General features: G+C 38.0%; 1 protein-coding gene across 1 annotated transcript in view; it reads left to right on the top strand.

The window, feature by feature from the left end:
- LOC138753110 (sodium/potassium-transporting ATPase subunit beta-1-interacting protein 3-like) overlaps positions 1-15401 on the top strand; it is a 223765-nt gene that overhangs the window by 192919 nt on the left and 15445 nt on the right. The gene's annotated exons all lie outside the window — the stretch shown is intronic.

The following is a 15401-nucleotide window of genomic DNA, read 5'->3' as shown; positions in this document are numbered from 1 at the left end:
ATTATTGCTTTACTTCAAATGTCACAGCTTCCAGAATAACTTATAATGTTTTGAAAAAAACTCTTGCACTGCATGGATTGGCTGTTCCCCAATGTCCTTTCTCCTACAGCAGTTTATCACTGCTCTCTGCCATTTCTTCCTGTCAATCTGATCAATCTTGCAAGCTTCACTGGGGGATGAATCCAGTTAGAGCCCATTCTTGAACACAATACTAATGTCTGCCAGGGCTGGATTCTTATCCAAATCCCAGAGGTTTATCACTTAGTATAATGGTATTCCTCCTCTTCCCCCCCCCCCCCTCCCTCAACCACCACCCCATTCCCGCTAAAGAGGCCCATTTACAATAACTGGAGTACAGCGTTCATTAAGATAATGGATAAGTGAAATGCTATTTGAACCTATTAAGTTTTCCTCTGCTAAAATTGTTGGCAGTGGTGCCAAGCTGATTAAGATTTATTTGAATGGATAATGCAGGGTAATTTTATTATGTCTAATGTGTCAAGGAAAGTAAAAATCTTTATCTTGATGAAAATCAAAGTCAATAGCTATGGTCTAAAACATACATATCAAAGAATGTACTCTGCAACAATAGATATAATCTCAGCTGCTATTTATACCTGGTGGCATTATGGGTGAATTTTTACTATTTTTCAACCAATCAAATTTTCTGGTTAATTTTACACAATGTAATGATATACAGAGACTGCATTGAATCTTATATAAAATAATAATTATTTAATTTATTGTTTAAATAGTGCACCAAAGCAAAGAGAATAGTTGTCATGTCACACTTCCATTGCAATAACATTGCCACTTGTTCGATAATGGAAATCTACAGTTTTGGGGATCAATTTCTTCCCCATTCTTTCTTGTGTGTATTCATGGAAGAGAACTTTCTGGATTCTGATTCGTAATAGAACCTGAACGATCTAATGTGCAGAGTAGTTTTACAAGGAATCAGATTTTTCATCAAAGTATCCATTTTATTATGATTGGAAAATATATTGTAATCTATGCCAGCATTTTGTATGACATAGCAAATGTGGGAAATATCCTCATTGCATGCATTGATATACTGTACATTTGCTAGTTTAATGTGACTTCTTAAAATTTAATTGTTGGTTTAATGTGATGATCTAGCAATGTACCAAATCAGAAAGATTTAGCAACATATTCTAAGAACTAAATCAGATCTTTAGTGTTTCTTTACAGTCTTTCCCAAAACTTGGTATATACCATCATAGAACTTGTGGATATTAGCTGAAGGTCAACTGCAGCTTAGAATTTTTTAAAGATTTATTTTCTTTTTAAATTTAGGCATACAGCACGGTAACGGGCCATTTCTGCCCATGAATCTGTGCCACCCATTTTACACCCAATTAACCTACACCACTGGTAGGTTTTTTGAACGGTGGGAGGAAACCGAAGCCTCCGGGGAAAATCCGCACACTCAAGGGGAGAACATACAAACTCCTTACAGACCACGTGGGATTCGATCCCTGCTCAGATCAGATCACTGGTGCTGTAAAGGCATTTTGCTAACTAGTATGCCAACTGTGTTGCCATAGGCATGCCGCCTTTGAGCACTGTACTTTAATCTCTTTTTTTTTTGAAGACTTTATTTAAAATTTAATAACATGAATACAATAGAGAATTACATTTAAAGAAAAAAAAAATTAAAATGGTATGATTACAATATTACATCAGAAAACTACACAAAATAACCCCCCCATTAAATATAACACAATATTAGTAATCTAACTTAAAATTAGTCCAGCCCTCCCCCCCAATAAAGAGTGAAGAGTTAATAAAATTAACAATATTATATATGGAAAAAAAAATATCCACTTACAAAAAAAGAAATAAAACTTAACCTAAAAAAATTCTAACAACAAAAAAATTTTTTATCAATACTAAAATATCACGCTTAAACATATATTTAAATCAAACTTAAATGGATATAATTAGCAAACGGAGTCCACTTTAACTTATAAAAAGACATCCTATCCTGAATTGAAAAAGATATCCTTTCCATAGTCAAACAAAATTTCATCTCCAAATACCACTTATCTAAAGTTAATATATTTTTATCTTTCCAAGTAAGTGCTATACATTTCTTAGCCACGACTAAAGCTAAATAGATAAAGGAAATCTGATAATCCTCTAAACCTAAATCAATTAATGATTGCATGTTCCCTCATAAAAATATATCGGGATCTAATACAAGATAGATATTATATAAACTGTTAAAAATAGATTGAATACCTTTCCAAAACTGTTGCAATCGATCACAAAGTCAAACAGTATGCAAAAAAGTATTAGCCGTCTGATCACATCGAAAACAAGAATCCAACTTACTAAGACCAAATTTTTAAAATTTCTACGGCGTTAAATATAGCTGATGAATAAAATTATAATTAATCATCGCTAGTCTAGCGTTAATTAATTTCCGAATACTATTCTGACAAATTTCCATCCAAGCTTCTTCAGCTATTTTATGTCCTAAATCTTTTTCCCATTTCAACTTATCTTTATCCCAGTCTTTTTTACTATCAATTTCTTGTAAAATACAATACAAATCAGATATATATCCCTTTTTTGGTATTGAAAGTATATATTCTTCAAAACTAGATTCAGATAATAAAATCATATGTCGACCACATAACTGTTTTACAAAAGATCTTAATTGATAATATACAAATATAGAATTTCCACTAATACCATATTTCCTTTGTAATTCGTCAAAGGAACAAAAACAACCCTCAGAAAAACTATCAGATAAATTTTTTATTCCCTTCTTTTCCCATTGTTTCAAAGTGGCATTGGAGACCGTAAAAGGAACAAGTTGATTATTATATAATGGCAATCTTCCAGAATATATATTTTTAAGTCCCAATTTTTAAAGTTTACTTGTCCATAAATTCAATAACTGTTTCAATATTGGCACATCGTAAGTTCGTAGTAATTTTTATTCCATCGAAACAAAAACTCATGTACTTTAATCTCTGATGTAAAATGCACTAGGATGATCTTTATTCAAGGATGTCAGTTTCTTCATGATCAAACTACTTTCAACTAAAAAGCAGGGCCCATTTGGACCTATTGCGAATCTTATTATAATGATAACATACATCAATTAGAATTCATACCTGCTGCAACAAGACCCAATATCATTAACTAAATTAAGGAGGCCATTGGATTTGAATAATTATTTTCATAACCTACTTTTCAGAGTTTTCTTTCTCATGTTCATTCTCTCTCTTTGCCTAGTTCTCAGGCAGAAATAATAGGTTTAAAAGCTTCTACTGACAAGATTACAGCTGACTAGCAGAAGATTTAACCATTGTTAATTGCTCTGTTGTAAACAGAGCAGTAAACCTTGCTCAAGTTTGGTGGAAAAAGTGGGGAAAACACCGAAAAAGACATCCCATGAGCAGCAACCAGAAACTTATGAAAGGTTAATGATCTTGTAAAAATGTTGTTCAGGGAGTGCCTACTGCTTTCTGCATTTCTTGTTTTTTTTTAAATTTTTTAAATTTTTCACATTGTGAACCATATCAACCAAAATATATACAAACATTTTTCTCTTAAATATACACAGTGGCATTTTCTCCTCTTCCCCCCCCCCCCCACCTTCCCTCCCCCCTTCCCACCCACCTCAAAAACCAATAAACATTCAACATATACAATACAATAAAACCGTTAAACAATGTCATCACACAATGAAAATAAACAAGAAAATTGTGTCATCTATTTTTATACACTGGATCAAGTCATTTTGGCTTCTTATCATTTTATCATTTTAGGGGGTGGAGGTCCGAGGCAAACCTTCTCTGTTATGTTCCATGTACAGTTTCCAAAAAATTATATGTTATTTTTTCCATTGGAATACATTTATTCATTTCCATGTACCATTGCTGTATTCTCAGGCTCTCTTCTGATTTCATTATACATTTTTTTGCTATAGCTAAGGCTATCATAATAAATCTTTTTTGCGCTTCATCCAGTTTGAGGCCTAATTCTTTACTTCTTATATTACTTAGAAGAAAGATCTCTGGATTTTTTGGTATGTTGCTTTTTGTGATTTTATTTAATACCTGATTTAGATCTTCCCAAAACTTTATCACTTTCTCACATGCCCAAATTGCATGTACTGTTCTTCTCATTTCTTTCTTATAGTGAAAACATTTATCTGATAATGTTGGATCCCATTTTTTTTAACTTTTGGGGCATGATATATAACCTGTGTAACCAATTATACTGTATCATGTGTAACCTTGTGTTCATTATATTTTTCATAGTTCCAGAACATAGCTTTTCCCATGTTTCATTTTTTATCTTTATGTTTAAACCTTTTTCCCACTTTTGTTTGAGTTTATAGCTTATTTCTTCATTTTCCTTCTCTTGCAGCTTGATGTACATGTTCATTATAAATCTTTTAATTATCATTGTGTCTGTAATCACATTTTCAAAGTTGCTTCCTTCTGGTAATCTCAGTTTAAGGGACACAATGAATGGAAGTGACATCAACATAAGAAGTACAGTCTTTTCAAATTACTAATATAACTCAATGCCTCTAATTACAATTGAACACAACAAACTTTTTAAGTTGAGGGCCTGCCATTGGTTTTTGCATACCAATTTCATTGGTTCGCACTGCATTGGTATGTCCAACGCACTACAAATCTTAGTGAATTTAACTAGGTTTGTGCCCAACTACCACCAGCATGTAACCTGCTGTACCAAAGTTCCCAGCACACATGATAACAGCTAGACCAAGATAAGGAATCCCTACCATTCTTTCCTGAGACCACATTTTGGCAAGTCGAATCTTCTGCCTCATACAGACAGAGCCTAAAAAGAGAGGCTCCAGATATCTGGACAGCTAGAAAGTGGTCACAGGAGGCTGAAGAACGGTTACAGAGCTTCCTTGAGTTAACAGATTGGGCAGTGTTCAAGAAATCTGCTGAGGATCTGAATGATTACATCAGGGCTTGTCACAGACTTTATCAAAACAGCTGTGGATGAGTGCATCCCCAATAAATCGTTCAAGGTTTTCCTCAACCAGAAACCATGGATGAACATTGAAATCTAGAACCTGCTGAGGGCCAGATCGTAGACATTTAAATGTGAAGATCCAGATCAATACAAAAAGAGCAGGTATGATCTGCGAAAAGCTACCTCTGTGTAAAGTGGAGTTTTGGGATGAGAATGGAAACAACAAGGGACATTGGACTGCTGTGGCGGGGCCTAAATGCCATAACCTTCTACAAAACCAAATCCAGTGAAGTAGCAGACAGCAAAGCCTCTCTCCCAGAGGAACTCAATGCCTTCTATGCCTGAATTGATGACAGTAACAGCAAATAATCACCCCTCCACACCTCCACGTCCCCTAATGATCCTATTCTTTCCGTATCTGAGGATGAGGTGCATGCTGCCTTCAGGAGAGTGAATCCAAGGAAAGCAACCAGCCTGGATGAAATACTTGATCGAGTATTAAAAATCTGTGCTGACCAACTTACCAGTGTATTCACGATATCTTCAATATCTCATTCCAGCAAGGTGTGGTACCCACCTGTTTCAAACAGGCATTAATCATACTGGTTCCAAAGGAGAGTGTAGCAAAGTACCTTCATGACTATTGACCAGTAGCACTATATCAACAGTGATGAAGTGTTTGGAAAGGCTGGTGGTTAAGCAGATCAGCTCTAGTCATGCATCTGTTCCAGTTTGCCTAAAGTAGCAACAGGTCTGCAGCGGATGCCATCTCACTGGCTCTACACAAAACCCTGGAACACCTGGACAGTAAAGGTGCATTCATCAGCATGTGTTTTATTGACTTGAGTTTGATATTTAACACCATAATCCCCTCAAAACTGCTTAGCAAACTCCAAGTCCTGGGTTCAACACCCAACTGTGTAATTGGATGATGGATTTCCTCACCTCCAGGCCATAATCAGTGAGGGTTGGTGAGAACTTTTCCACAATCTCCATCAGTACCGGAGTACCACAGGGCTGCATTCTTATCCCCCTGCTCTACTCATTTTACACTTATGATTGTGCGGCTCAGTACTATAATACCATCTACAAATTTGCCAATTATACCACGGTTGTGAGTTGTATATGGGTGATGAGTCAGCCTACAGGAGGTAGATTGAAAACTTGGCTGAATGGTGCACCAACAACAACCTTGTACTCAATGTCACCAAAGCTAAGGAGCAGATTGTTAACTTCAGGAAGGGCAAGCCAGAGGTGTACAACCCAGAGATCATTGGGGGATCAGAGGTGGAGACAGTGAGCAAATTTCAGTCCTTCGAAATCACTATCTTGAAGGATCTTTTCTAAGCCCAACAGACTAATGGCATCATGAAGAAAGCATGTCAGTGCCTCGACTACCTCAGGAGTTTGTGAAGATTTGGTACGACACCAGAAACCTTGGCAAATTTCTGCAAATGTGTGGTGGTATGTGTGGAGGCCACCTGCATCACAGTCTGGTATGAGAACACCAATACCCTTGAGCATAAAGCTCTCCAACAGGTAGTGGGCACAGCCCAGGAGATCACAGACAAAAGTCTCCCCACTATCGAGAATATCAACAGGGAACATTGCCGTTAGAAAGGAGCAGGAATCATCAAGGATCCACACCAACTAGTACAGACTCTGTTCTCACTGCAGTGTATAGTTTATAGTTCTTTATTTGTTTACATGTACAGCTTTTTTTCCACTACCAATAAGTAATTCTGTCTCACCTGCAAAAAAAAGAATCTCAGGGTTGTATGGGATGTCATCTATGTCGACAATAAATCTGAAAATCTGAAATTGGAACATTTATGATCACATACTGGTGTTACATACATCTTTCACACTAGGAGCTATCACCTGTCCCCTGAAACAATTCATTCATTCAGGTATGTGTCCTGGAATGTCTCATAATGAAGTATCTTGAAGCTACTTAAAAGCTACCTTCAAGTTTGAAGACTCGTTAGATTGAGTTGTTACTAAAGCATTGTCGGTCTGTTCTCTAACACAAAATCAGTAAAAGAAAGGAAATTAAACAAATACTTGCCATACCAATGATAAAATGACACAAAATACATTATCAAGGCAGAAATACAGTACATGAAGATGGAGGAAAAGAACATTGAAGAAGATGGCTGAAACTGTAACCAAATCTCTGAAGGTCGAGAGGAAAAGCAAGGGTCAAAGTCTCAGGCATGGCCTTGCAATTCTACAGTCAGTCAATGACTGTAGAATGTGGTTACATGGGCACAGAACTAATGAACATAGAAAAGTGCTCTACAGACCCTTCAACCCACAACATCTATGCTGATCATTAAACTAATCCCATTTGCTTGAAAATCCATCCCCTGCCTGTTCATGTGCATGTCCAAATGTTCCTGCCTTAAATATTGCTATTGGATCTGCTTTTATCATCTCCTTAGTCACTTGCCACTGCCTCTCTGTAAAAATAAACTTGCCTCATAAATCTCTTTAAAGTCCGTCCCCCCCCCCCCACTCCCTCACCTTTAACCTATTTGACATCGCAACCTTGATCTTCCCTATACTTCTATCAGGTCGCCCCTCAACTTCTTCCACTCCAGAAGAAACAATCCAGGTTTGTTCAGCCTCTCTTTATAGCTATTCAATCCACTCATCATTTTGGTGAGACTCTTCAAAACTTTCATATCCTTGCCTCAATGCAGCAACCAGAACTACAGACATTATTCCAAATATGGTCAAACCAGTTTTATATAACTGCATAATGACTTACCCAATGTTACATCCAACATCCCAACTGATAACATATTCCTTTTTTACCACAATATCTACTTGTATTTCCACTTACATTTCAAGATCTCTCTCATATATCCAGTGCTCATGAAGATCATGCCATTTACTGTATACTTTCCTCTTGAATTTGAGCTCCAGAAGTCCAACACCTCATACTTGTGCAGATTAAACTCCATCTACTGTTTCTCTACCCATAGTACCAATTGATCGATATCCTGCAGTATCCTTTGACAATCATTATCCTCAAGAGTGCAAATTTTTGTGTTATCTGAAAACTTATTAATCTGCAAACCAATATTTGCATCCAAGTAATTTACATACTGTATATATCACAAACAACAGAGGTTCCAGTACTGATTCCTACAAAACCTCACATGACCCAACCACCAGACAGAATAACAGGTCAGAATAACCTTCCGTCTTCTGTGTCCAAACCAATTTTGAATCCTTTCTACCAGGTCACTGTGGCTCCCATGTACCTTAATCTTCTGATTTAGTATAAATACTGTTTACTTGATAAGGCCTGGGGGTTAGAAAACTTCTATGAGCACCACAAAACTATGAAATTCTGAGGGCTGACAAAATTGAGTCACTGGGAATTGAATCTAATCCAATATAGAATTTTCATTTACAAAGTAATTTTACAAAATTTATTTAGCATAACTCAAAAATGACCAACCTAGACATCATTTTTGGACAGCCTTAATGATCCTAAGTGAAAGGTGCTTAAGAAATCTCAAAACATTTCCCATGTGAATCAGCTCCACATCCCATAACAGTTTACAAAATTACATTAATTGGTATTAAATTGGAACTTTCACTCAAGGTCTTACTTATTTGTGTGAAAGCAGGAATGTAAAGCGATGTTTATTCTGTAATTAACCCACAGTCATTATCATTGGATAATTGTGGCTGTATTTAATTGCAGGATTTGAGCAAATAGTGCCTTCCCAGAAAAGTGCATTTTCTCTGCACTTTGATCTCCAACAACTCATTTTGTCTTAATTGGGAACAGAGATGTGCTGCATTTCATGAATGGGAATTTGTCGACTTGTGGATGGTTTGTGAGTCTAGGATTTCACAGCTGTAACAAACACATTTGACCCCATAAACTCAGAAAAGAGTCTGAACTAATAATCATAATCTGAATGCGCATTGGTTATCTTATGATCTTGCAATGTTTGTTAGAAGGCTTAGAGTCTCTGTATTTAGGTGGGCAAAATTGGACAATTGCAATTTTGACTTTCTTCAACTAGAACAGCATGTACATGGTGCAAAGAAAAGCACACATCTTCATCACCATTTCAAGCAAAGATTCCAAACAACATTTCTATAACTGGTCTGGTGAAGGGAGAGATAATGGGCTGGATCATGCTGATGAATAGCCATGTTATTCCAATAGCAAGTACAGATCATCCAGGTGGTCAGATGGTGGGGCACTCGACTTCATAGTGGTGAATTTGGAGGAGAGTCCATAACCAAATGAGCTGAGGGATTGGATAGACTTTGCACATTATGCAAGCAAGGGCTGGGATGAACCTAGTGAAGCCCCATGCAGTTGAATGGGGTCACTGTCTACTGTAAAAATATTTTTGTTACTTCAATATTAATGCCTATAATTAACGTGTATTTTTATGTGTTTTGAATTCAATCATTCTATAATTCAATATTGCTGTTTAGCTGTTTCCCAGTGTCTCTGCTCATTTAGACATTTAGAAACAGTGGGGAAGGCTTTCAAGCTGTCCGGACCTGCCTATTTTGCCTGTGGCTGTGTTGGGACTCACTGCGTTGCAGAACAGCTGCTGCAGCCATAGCCAGCAAGTGTCACCACAGGCATCCTGCTGACAGCCAAACACAAGCATGGGCAGATCCACTGAAATCTGGACAAATCACATCAGAATAAATGTTCAAAATTAACTTTAAAAGTCGCTGAATCAAACTGTAAATGATTGATAAAGAAAGCAATTTTTAAAGTAATGCAAACAAAACTTTGGAATTATCCAAGGAATAGTGAGTGTTGCCTTAGTCTACTATGGAAAGGTGAGTTAAATCTTTATCAACACTATAAAGTGGGTTAAGACATTAAAATAGCCCAATGAAAAATATTTTGACAAAATGTGATGACTTCATTTGTTAAATGCATTTTAATTTGCATTTATTATTTATCAATTTTCTGTGGCTTTATACTTTTCATTTTTCATTTCATTGTTTATTTCATTCACGTATTTATTTGTGGTTGTGTTGTGGTTTCAGTTGATTTCATAGGTGGACTTGATTCCTACACCTACCACGCTCCCCAGAAACCCTCCCATGTACAGTTAACGCCTGTTTACCTGTAAGTAAGGTTTGGTGTTTCAATATAGTTCTAGTCCACAGGAGTAGACCCAGATTAACAATAAGTTGCTCCTTTGACTGCAGTGTGATTATATGCTATAGCAAGCTATAATCAATCATTCTGCTAAAACCTTGTATAAACCTTGTATAAACAAACATAAAGGGTCCACAAATATAGTTCCTTTTTATTATTAACATTGTAACTTATTGTATTGATATAACTTCAGACAAGACTGTTGAAGGACAAAGGATTGAGTAGCGGCATATTATAACAAAGCTCTTTTGTATGTAGGTGTTATATCCTACTTAACACCTTATTTTAAATATATCTGTTCCACATATGTATGGAAAATAGCAGTTTGAAGAAGCAATCCGAATAATATTAATATGCTAACACTTAATGCTAATAGCAGAAACATATTTGTGTACATGATGTAAATTCTTTAAGTATTTCATATTTACAATTTAATCTTAGGTACACAACTCTACTAAGTATATTGAAACCAGATTGTGCACATACACTGAATGTTAATTCCAAGCACATCAAATGTCCTACTCAGTCCTGAATTTGACATGAAGTTCAGGGAAGTTAAACAACATGTATTTATTTTTATTTGTAGATATCAGATAATGGGCTTCTCAGAGCATTGCCCAGGTTAGGGGTTTGCTCTAAATTTCTCCATAATAAGCAAAAATTAGGAGGTTGAAAACCATTTTCTTTCAAAACAACATCTCAATCAAAAATGTTATTTAAAGAGAGATTAGGGTCAGATTATATGTGTAGGCCGGGAACTGACAAGTTCTCTTAATTGGCCATTTGTTTCCTTTTGTTCTTCTTGGTAAGTAACTGTTACTGCTAATTTTTTAAAAGACAATTATTAATTATTGGGGGGAGAACATGAAAAAGAAGTTACACTTTGAAACAGAGCTTTCTTAAGCATTCATTTATCATTCTCTTTTCCAAAGACTCATGTTTCCTTCTTTCAAAATGTAGTGAAATTATAGCCAATAATTTTTTCTTAAATGGTAAAATTGAGCCTGCACTCACCACTTAAGATGGCAGCTTGTTTACACTCCATCTACTCTCTATGTGAAGATGTTCCCCCTATACTTTTTCCCTTTCACTCTTAATCTATGTCCTCTGGTCTGCATCTTAGCTACCTACCCTCAGTGGAAAAATCCTACTTGCATTTACTCTATCGTACCCCTCAGAATTTTGTATACCTCCATCAAAACTCCCCTCATTTTTTACACTCCTGTGAATAACCTTAAACCCAAATGGTTTTTATTTCACTTTATACCCTTGTCTTGAACTGGCAGGTTTGTTGACTATATTTTTCTTTCGTAGATGCCCAAGTAGGAAAGTTGACCTTGGACGTACTGTATGTATTAAAGGTCTAAGGCAGTAACAGACATATATTGAACTCCACTTACAAAATTTGATTCCATTGACTTCAATGGCACTAAAATTTATAAGATAATACACAAATGAGCTGGAGAAACTTAGCAGGTCCTGCAGCATCCACAGGAGGCAAAGATACATAACCAACGTTTTGGGCCTGAGCCCTTTGTCAATGTATGAGCAAAAAGCAGGCAGGTGCCTGAATAAAAAGATGGGAGAAAGAGGGAAGAAGGAGCACAGACTAACAGCCAAGAGGCCATAATTGGACATGGATAGGAGGGCTGGAGAGAAAAGCTGATAAATGATCGGGGGGGGGGGGAGGGTGGTGGGGTGGGGGTAGCTCTGTGAATGAAGAACTGGAGGAAAGGAGACAGAAGCCCCTTTTACACAGAGCCTGAAAGCCACCTTTTGAGGTCTGTGTGAACAAAATCGAAGCTGGATTGAGGGGGTTCTAGTCTTACCCATCTTCAATCCACCGAGATAGGTACTCTCAGCAGTGGAGGGTATCATGCGGGACCTATCTCAAATGGTCGACTCGTGTTGCCGGGTCAAAACGGCAAAGGAAGATGATGTCACAATGTTGTATCCAGAAAAAATTCATAGTCAGTAGCAAGTAGAGCAGGGGACACTACAAGGCACATTGTGTGCAAATGTCGGCACCACCTGTGTGAATCAGATTTGGTGGGTCTGGACACAAAAGTTTGTAATCGCATGTAGCTTTTATTCAACAATTTGTAGAAAAGCATGGGAAAATTTTAATGGGAATAAAATGCACGCACACACACAATTTATAAAGGTTTGTGGGAAAATGTTACGGGAATAAAACAAATGCGCACAATTTATAAAAGAGCATGGGAAAATGTTAAACAGTGCACAATTACTGCTCTTATGTCTTATGGTCATATGCTAAAGGGGTGCTGTTTAGTATATTTATAGAAACTTAATACGCTGGCATGCATTTGTTTACAGATAGCTGTAGTTGCTATAATGCAAAACCATTCTGTCTCAGCAGCCGTAACAGTTGTAATTTTTTAGGTTTATCTGTGAAAATTGCTAAAATCAACAGAATCAGTCAACCATTTATAAATGTGTGCATGTATGTTTTATTCCTGAAATATTTCCCATGCTCCTTTATAAATTGTGTGTGTGTTTTATTCCAGTTAACATTTTCCTGCACTCTTCTATGTTAATAAAAGCTACATGTAATTGCACACCCTTGTGTCCAGACTCACAAAATCTGATTCTTTCCTCAACTCAACACAATGTCACACTAAGTGCCAAAACTGCTGTACTACACATCCCATCTCTTTTGCTTCAGGAAGCCAATTTGCTGTATAAATGACTCACAGATCAGACATTTTTCTGTTCAACATGAACAAGCAAGCCAGCTTCCAAAGACGGGTCATGTATACGGAAATAATGCTGCTTTTCAATGTAAAAGGGGTGAAAGGAATAGGGAAAAAGAGGGGTTGGGGGAGGGGGGTGTTGTTGCTAATGGAAGTCGATGTTAATGCTATCTGGTTGGAGGATGCCCAGTGCCGAGACAGAATATGAAGCTTTATTCCTCCAAGTTGCAGGTGGTCTCAGTTTAGCAGTGCATAAGACCATGGAAAGACATGTCAGCATGGGAATAGGGTGGGGAATTGAAATGGGTGACAGAGCGAAGGTGCTCAATGAAATGATCTCCCAGTCTGTATCTAGTCTCTCCAGTGTAGAGGAGTCCAAAATGAGCACACTTGGTGAAGTAGATGACCCTTGCAGATTCACAAGTGGAAGAGATGTTTGGGATTCCAATTGGTTGTGAAGTAGGAGGTGTGGACACAAGTGAAGCATTTCCTCCAGTCACAGGGGTAGGTACCAAGGGGGTGAATGGTGAGAGGGGTTGAGTGAATCAGGGGGTCAAGGACAGACGAGTTCCTGAGGGGAGGATAGGGGGAAGATGTGTCTGGTGGTAAGATCACGTTATAGTTGACACAAATTGCATAGAATGATATGTTGGATGCGGAGGCTGATGGGGTGGAAGGTGAGAACAAGGGGAATTCTGTCCTTGATGTGTCTAGGGGCAAAGGGGCCAGGGCAGATGTGCAGGAAATGGAGGATATGCAGGTGAGATGATGGTAGTGAAGGGGAAGCCATATTACTTGAAGAATGAAGACTTCTTAATGATCTGGTATGGAAGATCTCATCCTGGCTGCAGATGCAATGGAGACAGAAGAATTCCGAGAAATGAATTGAATCTTTCCAGGGGACGGGGTGTGAACAGATGTAATCAGGGTATCTTTGGGAGTTGGTGGGTTTGTAGAAAATATCTATCGAGGTTATGTCTCCTGAAATGGTAAAGGGGAGAATGTTGCCAGAGATGGACCAAGTGAACTTGAAATCAGGTAGAACCTGTCAGCAGAGTGGATAAAGTTGACGAGCTCATCATTGGAGCATGAGGCATTGTAGCGGAGGAATAGTTGAGGAACCTCTCCTGTGTCGGTTTGGAGCATGGAAAAAAGGCAGGCATAGCTGGGGGCCATAGCTGTCCCATTGACTTAGAAAAAGTGAGATGAGTCAAAGCAGATGTTTCCACCTTATGTATTTAGTTGTATATATTATTATAAATTTCTATCCCTATATACATGTGTGTTATACAAGTTCAGAATTCTCCCGTCTCAGTGCAAAACATTCAGACACACAGCCAGACATATCATTTATACAGACAAATACATATGCAGGCCAAGTATTCATATCAGCAAATAAATAAATATATATTGTTTTGTGAATATGAGAGTCTCGGTTGGTTAGTGTGAGCAGTTCCTTTGATCATTCAGCATTCTCACTGCCCATGGGAAGAAGCTGTTCCTCATCCTGGTGGTGCTGGCTCTGATTCTCCTGTATCTCTTTCCTGACCATCCACTCTTATTGTCCTGTGGATTGATTTCCAATTCATTTTTCTACAGTAACCATACCACACTGTGATGCAGCCAGCCAGGACCCTCTTGATAGAGTTCCTGTAGAAGATTGACATAATGGTGGCTGGTAGTCTTGCCCGCATCAGTCTTCTCAGAAAGTACAGTCACTGTTACACCTTCTGGACAAGTGAGGAGATGTTGAGCGTCCACGATAGGTCACTAGTTAATTGAACTTCAAGGAACTTGGTGCTTTCTACTCTCTCCACTACAGAGTAGATGATGTGTAGTAGAGGGTGATCATTTCTGATCCTCCTGAAGTCTATGATCATCTCCTTCATCTGGACCATATTGAGACTCAGGTTGTTCCTCTCACACCATATCATGAGATATTCCACCTCTTCTCTGTAGTGTAACTTATCACTGTTGATGATGAGGCCAATGACTGTTTTGCCATCTGCAAATTTGATGACACTGTTGGAACTGGAGCTGGAGCTGGCAATGCAGTCGTGGGTCAGTAGTTTGAACAGGAGTGGGCTGAGCACACAGCCCTGAGATGAGATGCACCACTGCTCAGCCTGATGGTGTTCGACATTCTGCATCCAACCGGACTGACTGTGGTCTTTTTGTTAGGAAGCTCAGAATCCAGTTACAGAATGGGTTGATGAGTCCCAGCAAGGACCACTTCTCCACTCGTCACTAGGGAATGATCGTATTAAATGCCAATCTGGTCGATGAGCAACAGCCTAGCATATGAGGCATCATTCTCCAGGTGGGTCAAGTCAGAGTGAAGGGTCAAGGATATAGCATCGTCTGTGGAATGGTTTCTCCTATTGGAAAATTTGAAAGGGTCCTGCATCTCTGGGAGATGTGCTTTGAAACATTTTATCAGCAGATGATCAAAGCACTTTATAATGATGGAAATTAATGCCACAGGGCAGTAGTCATTGAGGCCTGTCATTGTTATCATCCTCTTAGGT

This window comes from Narcine bancroftii, chromosome 2 (assembly GCF_036971445.1).
Source record: "Narcine bancroftii isolate sNarBan1 chromosome 2, sNarBan1.hap1, whole genome shotgun sequence".
NCBI classification, from domain to species: Eukaryota; Metazoa; Chordata; class Chondrichthyes; order Torpediniformes; family Narcinidae; genus Narcine; species Narcine bancroftii.
This window is presented reverse-complemented; position numbering and strand designations above follow the sequence as displayed.